The sequence below is a fragment of the Papio anubis genome, chromosome 15 (assembly GCF_008728515.1).
Source record: "Papio anubis isolate 15944 chromosome 15, Panubis1.0, whole genome shotgun sequence".
NCBI lineage: Eukaryota > Metazoa > Chordata > Mammalia > Primates > Cercopithecidae > Papio > Papio anubis.
In genome coordinates this window covers 77,560,219-77,571,081 of record NC_044990.1, presented here as the reverse complement: position 1 = coordinate 77,571,081, position 10,863 = coordinate 77,560,219, and positions in this window count along the sequence as shown.

Sequence of the window (10,863 nt, the reverse complement as noted above, 5' to 3'; positions counted from 1 at the left end):
ACTTTGGGAGGCTGAGGCGGGCGGATCACGAGGTCAGTAGATCGAGACCATCCTGGCTAACATGGTGAAACCCCATCTCTACTAAAAATACAAAAATTTAGCTAGGTGCAGTGGCTCGTGCCTGTAGTCCCAGCTACTCGGGAGGGTGAAACAGGAGAATCGCTTGAACCCGGGAGGCAGAGGTTGCAGTGAGCCGAGATCGCACCACTGCACTCCAGCTTGGGCGACAGAGCGAGACTCGGTCTCAAAAAACCAACAAACAGACAAACAAAAACCTCTTCCAAACTCAACAGTAAGAAAACAAATAACCCAATTTGAAAATGCATAAAAAGACTTAACACTCCGCTAGAGAGGATGTGCAGATGGCAAATAAGCAAGTGAAAAGATGTTCAACAGCATTAGCCATTAAGGAAATCAAGGGAAAGGCACAATGAGATACCGATGCACCCCTGCTGGGATGGCTAAATTTAAAAACACTGTCAGTCCTGAGTACTGGCAAATATGTGGATCAATTAGAACCCTCGTATGTTGCTGGTGGGAATGCAAAATGGTATAGTCACTCTAGAAAATAGTCTAGCAGATTTTTATGAAATTAAACATACAATTACCGTCTGACCCAGCAGTCCCACTCCCAGGCAGTTACTCTAGAAAAGCAAAAATTTTGGCTCATAACACCGATATATGAACATTTCACTGTAGCTGTATTCATAACTGGCAAAACCTGGAAATAATCCAAATACCCTTCAAGGGATGAATGGATAAAGAAACTGTGATTCGTCCATACAACGAACTGTAACTCAAAAATAATAGAAATGGGCTCAAACCTGTAATCCCAGCACTTTGGGAGGCCGAGACGGGCAGATCACGAGGTCAGGAGATCGAGACCATCCTGGCTAACACGGTGAAACTCCATCTCTACTAAAAAATACAAAACACTAGCCGGGAGAGGTGGCGGGCGCCTGTAGTCTCAGCTACTCGGGAGGCTGAGGCAGGAGAATGGTGTAAACCTGGGAGGCGGAGCTTGCAGTGAGCCGAGATCGTGCCACTGCAGTCCAGCCCGGGCAACAGAGTGAGACTCAAAAAAAAAAAAAAAAAAAAGAAAGAAATAATAGAAATGAAGCATTCATTCTTGCAATAACTTGTGTGAATTTCAGAGGCATTATGCTGAGTAAAAGAAGCTACTTTGAAAAGGCTACATTCTGTATGATTTCAATATATATAGTATTCTCAAAAAGACAAGACCATGGTAAGGGAGAGCAGATCAGTCATTGCCAGGTTTGGGATTTGGGGTCACGGGAGGATGACTGCAGATAGATAAGCAGAGGGGGCGTTTAGTGGTAAGGTAACTGTCCTGTAGCCTGGCTGTGGAAGTAATTACACATACAAACATCTATATATGTGTGAAAACTGCACCCAAAAATGTCATTCTATTGTTAATTTAAAAAACAAGATAGAAAGATACCTTTTGTTTATATGTAAAACAGGGTTAGAGTCTAGGCTTAGGTAATTTTATTTTATTTACTTATATTTTTAGATAATTTTTAAACTTTTTTAAATTTTTTATTTTGTTTACCTACAGGAATGACCAGTGAGAAATTTAAAAGTTGGATGGAATTAAGGGATCGTTGTGCTTTCCTGTCTCATCGCAGCATGTGTAGCCAGGGCTGCAGGTAGCACAAGTGGGCAGCTGTATATGAATTGTAAAAGTGCACCTTCTCAGAGCGACAAATCAAAAAAAGGCGTCCCCTTTGGATGGAAGATTTTCAACATGGAGCCCTTCACCAAAATGGATGCAGCTTTCTTCTTGGCAAGTGGAACAAGGGCTGACTTTCAGCCCCGCTCACTCCCTTGCTGAGTGCTTTTGTGGGTACAAAAATTAACAACTACGTGGGGGGAGCCCTAAATCTAGCATCCCTGGCTCCTGACTTCAAAATGCCAGCAGCAGCCCCAATCCTTATGTCAAAACAAACAAACAAATTTGATGCTCCACGATTTCCCCATATGTCCTTCAGATCTCCCCTTGAGGCTGGCTGCGGTGGCTCTCGCCTGTAATCCCAGCACTTTGGGAGGCCAAGGCCAGGAGTTGGAGACCAGCCTGGCCAACATGGTGAAAACCCATTTCTACAAAAAATACGAAAATTAGCTGGGCATGGTGGCGGGCACCTGTAATCCCAGCTACTCGGGAGGCTGAGGCAGGAGAATTGCTTGAACCCGGGAGGCGAAGGTTGCAGTGAGCTGAGATTACGCCATTGCACTCCAACCTGGACGACAAGAGCGAAACTCCATCTTAAACACAAAAACAAAAAGCAAAAAAGATCTCCCCCTGAGAACAGCTATCTTGGTCCAGAGGGTTTTGTACAGAACTAGTTAAGTTAGAAAGCTGTTCCTTGAATTAACTCATTTTAAGCGTTTTTTGTAGATAACGTGTGCTTTATGTGTAAAACACCAAGCCCAGAGCTTGGCATGTAGCGTGCTTTTGATAAATGGAATTTGTAAAAGCTATAGCAGGAGCAAGCTGAGATTTCCTATAGGCAAATGCCATCACCTTAATGAATAAACAGAGTTTTAGGCCAATAGAAGATATTGTTTTGAGTAGGAAAGGAGGAGTAGGGAAGGAACCATTGCACTCTCCCACAAACCACATTCCTCACCTCCAGTAGTGGTGGTCCTACCACCTTGGGAAATCTTTTTCTCCTCTCTTCCAGAAGCTGCTATTGTATATCATCTTCAAAGGTCAACTTATCTTTGATAATTGCAGATAACTAAGTGTGGGATGTATTAGGTCCAATGGTTGATTATTCGTTATTAATGCTGAGAAATGAAAGTATTTCTCTATTTAATAAGTTCACTACTATAGCAACCCCAACAAAGTAATCACAACCTTGTAAATCAATAATAATAAAGTGTATGTAAAATACACATTTATACATATTTGTTCCATATAATTATTTATAATTATAACTTAGATTTAAGTATTCCTTTTATGTGATAATCTGTGTTTTATGGAAAACTACATACTTTATTCATCAGATAGGAACCCTCCCTGGATGGCTGAATGGGAGTGAGAGGAAATATTCTACTTAGGATCTCCTAAAGTGCCTTCAAATGCATTTTATAGCATTCATCATGCTTTAAAAAAGGTTCACTAGACCCAAATAGCAATAGAAACTGTGGTGCACATATCCCTCCCACATTTTTACACCACAGAAATGTGGATCTGTCTTAAAATTGATAGCATTATAATCATTATTGACAGAGTGACCATGATAATGGTCATTGCCTGTGAACATATGACCTTGGTTGTTATTCATAGCTGAATAACTGGACAACCGAAATCCCTGGTATTTAATCAATAAACCATTTAAGATCCATATGTGGGAAGAATATGAGTCCTGGTGCTGTCAGAAAACATTCCATTGATACCTTCTGATAATATCAGGAAAGTGTCAGCAATGGATGAGGGAAACCCAATTTATTACATTTTCCTTTTATGGATCATGCTCTTGATGAAGATTCCAAGAACTCTGCCTAGTCCTAGGCCCCAAGGATTTTTCCTTTTCTCTGCTTTCTTTTTCCCTTCTTTTAAGAGAAGGATTGTTGCCCAGGCTGGAATATAGTGGCACAATCATAGCTCACTGTAACCTCCAACTCTTGGGCTCAAATGATCCACCTATTTCAGCTTCCTGAGTAGCTCAGACTACAGGTGCACATCACTACACCCAACTATTTTTTTTTTTTTTTTTGGAAACAGGGTCTTGCTATATTACCCAGTCTGGTCTCAAACACCTGGCCTCAAGCAATCCTCCCACCTTGGCCTCCCAAAGTGCTGGGATTACAAGCATGAGCCTGTAATCATCAAATAGTTTCAGTAAAGATAAAATAAGAATACTGCCTTCATTTAAAAACCCGGGAATTGTTCCTACCTCTTTTATTCTTCTGAAGAGAGTGTATAGAATTAGTGTTAATTCTTCTTCAAACATTAGTAGAATTGTCCAGGAAAACCATTAGGGCCTGCAGATTTCCCTTTTGGAAATTTTAGAATTGTAAATTAAGCTTCCTTTATGCATAGGACCATTCAAATGATGTTTTTCATATTGGATGAACTGTAGTCCTTTTTGTTTTTTCAGAAATTGGTCAATGTCTTTTAATTTGTCAAATGTATGTAGGTAGCATTATTAATAGTGTTTCCTCGTTATCTTTTTATGTCTGCAGAGTCTGTAATGATGTCTTTTCTTTCATTCCTGATATTGATAATTTATGTCTTATCTCTTTTTTCCTAAGTCTTGCTAAAGGTTTGTCAATTTTATTGATCTTTTCAAAGAACCACTTTTTTGTTTCATTAATTTTTCTCTATTGTTTTTCTATTTTCAGTGTTGCTGATTTCTGCTCTTATTTTAATTTCTTTCCTTCTACTTGCTTTGAGTTTATTTTGCTCTTTAAAACAAGTTTTTTTTTTTTTTTTTTAAGACAGGATCTGTCTTTGTCACTCAGGCTGGAGTGCAGAGGCATGATCTTGGCTCATCACAACCTTGACTGCCTGGGCTCAAGTGGTGCCCCCACCTCAGCCTCCTAAGTAGCTGGGACCACAGGTGTGTGCCACCATGCCTGGCTAATTTTTGTATTTTTTGTAGAGACAGGTTTTGTCTTGTTACTCAGCTGGTCTTGAACTCCTGAGCTCAAGCGACCTATGGCTTCTCAAAGTGCTCAGATTATAGGTGTGTGGTGCCCAGCCTATATTTTGCTCTTTATTTCTAGCTCTTAAGGTGGAATGTTGAATTACTGATTTTAGGGGTTTTTGTCTATAAAAATATATGCACTTGGTACAGTACTTACATATTTCCCTCTTAGAATTGCTTTGTCCTATACGTTTTGATACGTTATATTTTCATTTTCATTCAATTTAATGTAATTTTTTTTCAATTTCCCTTGAGACCTCATCTCTGGCCCCTGAACTATTTAGAACGGTGTTGTTTAATTTCTGAGTGACTAATTTCTGGTTTGATTCCACTGTAATCAGAGAACACACTACGTATGATTTTAATCTTTTCTTTCTTTCTTTCTTTCTCTTTCTTTCCCTCCCTCCCTCTCTCTTTCTCGGTCTTTCTTTCTTTCTTCCTTCCTTTTTTTCTTCTTTCTTTCTTTCTTTCTTTCTTTCTTTCTTTCTTTCTTTCTCTTTCTTGCCCTCCCTCCCTCCCTCTCTCTCTTTCTCGGTCCTTCCTTCCTTCCTTCCTTCCTTCCTTCCTTCCTTCCTTCCTTCCTTCCTTCCTTCCTTCCTTTCTTTCTTTCTCTTTCTTGCCCTCCCTCCCTCCCTCTCTCTCTTTCTCGGTCTTTCTTTCTTTCTTTCTTTCTTTCTTTCCTTCTTTCTTTCTTTCTTTCTTTCTTTCTTTCTTTCTTTCTTTCTTTCCTTCCTTCCTTCCTTCCTTCCTTCCTTCCTTCCTTCTCCCTTCCCTCCCCTTCCCTTCCCTTTCTTCCCTCCCTTTCCTTCCCCTTCCTCCCTTCCTTCCTCCCTCCCTCCCTCCCTTCCTTCTTCCTTCCTTCTTCCTTCCTTTCTCCCTTCCCTTCTCCTTTCTTTCTCCCTTCTCCCTTTCTTTCTCCCTTCCTCCCCTCCTTCTTTCCTTCCTTCCTCCCTCCCTCCCTCCTTCAGACTCTCACTCTGTTGCCCAGGCTGGAGTGCAACAGTGTAATCACTGCCCACAGTAGCCTCCACCTCCTGGGCTCGATTCTCCCACCTCATCTCCCTGAGTAGCTGGGACTACAGACATGCGCCACCACACTTGGCTACTTTTTGTACTTTTTGTAGAGATAGGGTCTCCCTACGTTGCCCAAGCTGGTCTCGCACTCCTAGGCTCAAGCGATGCATCTGTCTTGACCTCCCAAAGTGCTAGGATTACAGGCATGAGCCACCATGCCCGGGCTTAATTCTTTCATCTTTGGTTTGTTTTGGATAATCTTCTTTTTCCAGTATCTTAACATGGAAGATTACATTGCTAATTTGAGATCTTTTTCTTTTTTAAAAAAATTCAATGGCTTTTATTCAAAATTCAATTTGCACATCTGTCATCATGATCAATTTTAGAGCCATTTTCATTACCCTAAAAAGACACCTTGCACCTCTTATTTGTCGCCCTCAGTCTTTCCACCCTACTCACTGTCCTAGGCAATTGCTGATCTACTTCCTGTCTCTATCTCCTTGCCTACTGTGGACATTTCATATAAATGGAATTATATGATATGTGGTCTTTTGTGACCGGCTACTTTCACTTAGCATAAGTTTTCAAGGCTCATACATGTTGTAGCAGGTTTTTTTTTTTTTTTTTTTTTTTTTTGAGACGGAGTCTCGCTCTGTCACCCAGGCTGGAGTGCAGTGGCCGGATCTCAGCTCACTGCAAGCTCCGCCTCCCGGGTTCACGCCATTCTCCTGCCTCAGCCTCCCGAGTAGCTGGGACTACAGGCGCCTGCCACCTCGCCCGGCTAAGTTTTTGTATTTTTAGTAGAGACGGGGTTTCACTGTGTTAGCCAGGATGGTCTCGATCTCCTGACCTCGTGATCCGCCCGTCTCGGCCTCCCAAAGTGCTGGGATTACAGGCTTGAGCCACCGCGCCCGGCCTGTAGCAGGTTTTAATACTTCATTCCTTTTTATGGCTGAATAGCATTCAATTGTATGGTTAAAATACATTTTATTTGTCTGTTCACCAGTTGATGGACATTTGGGTTGCTTCCATTTTTTGATATTATGACTAATGTCGCTATAAACATGTGTATACAAGCTTGTGTGTGGATATATGGTTTCAGCTTTCTTGGATATATAATTAGGAGAGGATGTGCTTGGTCATATGGCAACTCTATGTTCAATCATTTGAGGAGTTGCCAAACTGTTTTCCAAGGCAGGTGCACCATTTTATATACCCATCAGCAGTGTGTGTGGGGTTTAATTTCTCCACATCCTCACCAATACTTATTATCTCTCTTTTAAATTATGGCTATACTAATGAGTATGAATGGTTTTACTTTTTTTTTTTTTTTTTTGAGACAGGGTCTTGCTCCATCATCCAGGTTGGAGTGCAGTGGCATGATCACAGCTTATTGCAGCCTCAACCTTCTGGACTCAAGTCATCCTCCTGCCTCAGCCCAGAACCACAGGCATACACCACCGTACTCGGCTAATTAATTTTTTTTTTCTTTTTTTTTGGTAGAAACTGGCATCTTGCTATGTTGCCTGGGCTGGTCGTGAACTCCTAGCATCAAGTGATCCTTCTGCCTTGACCTCCCAAAGTGCTGGGATTACAAGCATGCCACTGTGCCTAGCTATGAATAGTTTTTCATGTCTTTCATTTGTATTTTCCTAATGGCTAATAATGTTGAGCATGTGCTTATTGGCTATTTATATATCTTCTTTGAGGATGTCTAATTAGGTTCTTTGTCCACTTTTAATTGGGTCATTTATCTTTTAATTGAATTATAGGTGTTCTTTATGTGTCTTAAATACAAGTCTCATCAGTTATATGATTTGTAAAAATTTTATCCTATTTGATGAGATATCTTTTCGTGTTATTAATAGTGTCCTTTGAAACACGAATGTTTTTCATTTTGAGGAAATCCAATTTATATAATTTTTCTTTGGTTGCTTGAGCTTTGGGTGTTGTGTCTGAGAAACCACTGTCTAACCCAAGGTTGTGAAGATTTATGCCTATATTTTCGTGTAAGAATTTTATAGTTTTAGCTGTTATATTTAGGTTTTTGATCTATTTTAAGTTAATTTTTACATATGGTTTAAGGTAAGGTTCCAATATTATTCTTTTGCATGAGGATATCAAGGTGTCCCAGGACAATTTGTTGAAAGAACTATTTTTTCCCATTAATTTTATCTGCACTTTTGTCAAAAATCAATTAACCATAAATTCATGGGCTTATTTCCAGATTTTAAATTATACTCCACTGATTTATATGTCTATCCTTATGCCAGTACCACAGTCTTGATTACTGAAACTTTATAGTTATTTTTGAAATCAGGAAATGTGAATTGCCAGCTTTGCTGTTTTCAAGGTTAGTTTGGCTATTCTGGGGACCGTGGATTTCCATATGAATTTTAGGGTCAGTTTGTCAATTTCCACAAAGAAGGTAGTTGAAATTTTGATAGGCATTTTGTTGAATCTCTACTGCTACCTGTTTTTGCATTGGTCATAAACTCAAAACGGTTTACGTTTTGAAATTGTTGAAAAAAATGTCCAAAGAAGAATAATATTTCATGTCAAGTGAAAATTATACAAAGTTCAAATTTCCATGCGTATAGAATTTCATTGGAACACAGCCATGCTTGTCATTTTTTGTATCACCTATGGCTGCTTTAGCACCACAGCAGCAGAGTGGAGCAGTTGCAATAGAGATGTTTTGCCCTGCAAAGCCTACAGTATTTACTAACTGGTCCTTTCCAGAAAGTTTGCTGACCCTTGCTCTAGACAATGGCAAAGGCTGAATAATTATCTCCTGAAAGTCCAATCAAAATCAAACCCTAGAACTATAATCTAGGGCTGGAATTTTTCCTCCTATTCAAGGGGTTCTTGTGCTATGTTTAGACCTGATGGAACGTGGTTTTTAAATTTTTTTCTAGTGTGGTATGTAAATGTAGAAAGAGAGTGGCTGGAAATGCATGTGGCAAGAAGAAGGAAGATGAAGAGGGAAAAGATGAACTCTGTGGGCATTAATAAAACAGTTTAGAGTTCAAATATTAGAGGTGGAGGGAGCTTAACAATCCTTTCATTTTTACAGGTGAGGAAAGTGTGATTCAGGAAGTCTTCTCAGAAATTACATAGCATCTGACTCTCATCTTGCAGTCTTTTGACAACCTTCCTATCGTTAGACAGTTATATAAGATATACACTCATACTCCAATAGATAATGAAGCAGGAGAATCGGGTCTTGAAGCAGGGAACCTAAGGCTGATTCAGGCTGACATCCTAGAACTAAATCGAAAGAAAAAAACCCAAAAGTTCCGAAACTAAGTAACAAAAGGACCTGAGGCTACCCCCTTTGCAAAATTCCCCTCTCTTTTTTTCTGCGTGGTAGATGGAAAATTGAACATAGCTCTAGTTGCAAACCAACGTTTGCATAGAAGTGTAACTTTTTTTTTTTTTTTTTTTTTTTTTTTTTTGAGATGGAGTCTTGCTCTGTCGCCCAGGCTGGAGTACAGTGGTGCAATCTCGGCTCACTGCAAGCTCTGCCTCCCGGGTTCACGCCATTCTCCTGCCTCAGCCTCCCAAGTAGCTGAGACTACAGGCACCCGCCACCATGCCCAGCTAATTTTTTGTATTTTTTAGTAGAGACGGGTTTCACCGTGTTAGCCAGGATGGTCTCGATCTCCTGACCTCGTGATCCGCCCGCCTCGGCCTCCGAAAGTGCTGGGATTGCAGGCGTGAGCCACCGCGCCCGGCCAGAAGTGTAACTTTGTAACTTCACTTCAGCCTCTGATTGGTTGCTTTCCACAACCAATCAGACTGATGATGGGCTGCTAGTACATAGGTGTACACCAAATAACCAATGGGAAACCTCTAGAGGGTATTTAAATCCCAGAAGATTCTGTAAAGGGGCTCTTGAGAACCTATGCTCAGGCAGCTCCCACCCTGTGGAGCGTACTTTTGTTTTCACTAAATCTCTGCTTTTGTTGCTTCATTCTTTCCTTGCTTTGTTTGTGCATTTTGTCCATTCTTTGTTCAAAACGTCAAGAACCTGGACACCCTCCACCGGTAACAGTTAATTTTGTTTGTTTGTTTGTTTGTTTGTTTTTAAGACGGAGTCTCGCTCTGTCGCCCAGGCTGGAGTACAGTGGTGCACCCTCGCTCACTGCAAGCTCTGCCTCCTCGGGTTCACGCCATTCTCCTGCCTCAGCCTCCCTCGAAAGAAGGCTGGTGACTACAGGCACCCGGGCCACCATGCCCAGCTTTAATTTTTGTATTTTAGTAGAGACGGGTTTCACTGCAGTTAGCCAGGATGGTCTCTGACCTCCTGACTCCGCGGATCCTCACCACTTCTCGCCTCCAAAGTGCTGGGATTGCAGGCGTGAGCCACCGCTACCTCGCCAGAAGTGTAATCCTTGTAACTTCACTTCAGCCTCTGATTATTGCTTCCACAACCAATCAGACTGATGATGGGCTGCTAGTACATAGGTGTACACCAAATAACCAATGGGAAACCTCTAGAGGGTATTTAAATCCCAGAAGATTCTGTAAAGGGGCTCTTGAGAACCTATGCTCAGGCAGCTCCCACCTGTGGAGGTAATTTCATTTCAATAAATCTCTTGCTTTTGTTGCTTCATTCTTTCTTCTTGCTTTGTTTGTGCATTTTGGTCCATTCTTCTGCTCAAACGTCAAGAACCTGGACACCCTCCACCGGTAACAGATAATTTTGTTTGTTTGTTTGTTTGTTTGTTTTTAAGACGGAGTCTCGCTCTGTCGCCCAGGCTGGAGTGCAGTGGCGCGATCTCGGCTCACTGCAAGCTCTGCCTCCCGGGTTCATGCCATTCCCCTGCCTCAGCCTCCGCAGTAGCTGGGACTACACGCGCCCGCCACCACGCCCAGCTAATTTTTTTGTATTTTTAGTAGAGATGTGGTTTCACCATGGTCTCGATCTCTTGACCTCGTGATCTGCCTGTCTCGGCCTCCCAAAGTGCTGGGATTACAGGCGTGAGCCACCGTGCCCGGCCCAATATTTTATTATTTTCTAGAGTGAGTTCCCGATAGGAGTTTGTCAACTCTGTTCAGAGAATGTTCCCCCATGCCCTTCAGGACTCTCAAGTTGAAGCCTATCAAGAAAATCAGAGCTTTGCTAAGAGCAGACTGTCTACAGAAACCATTACTTTGTGGCATTGAG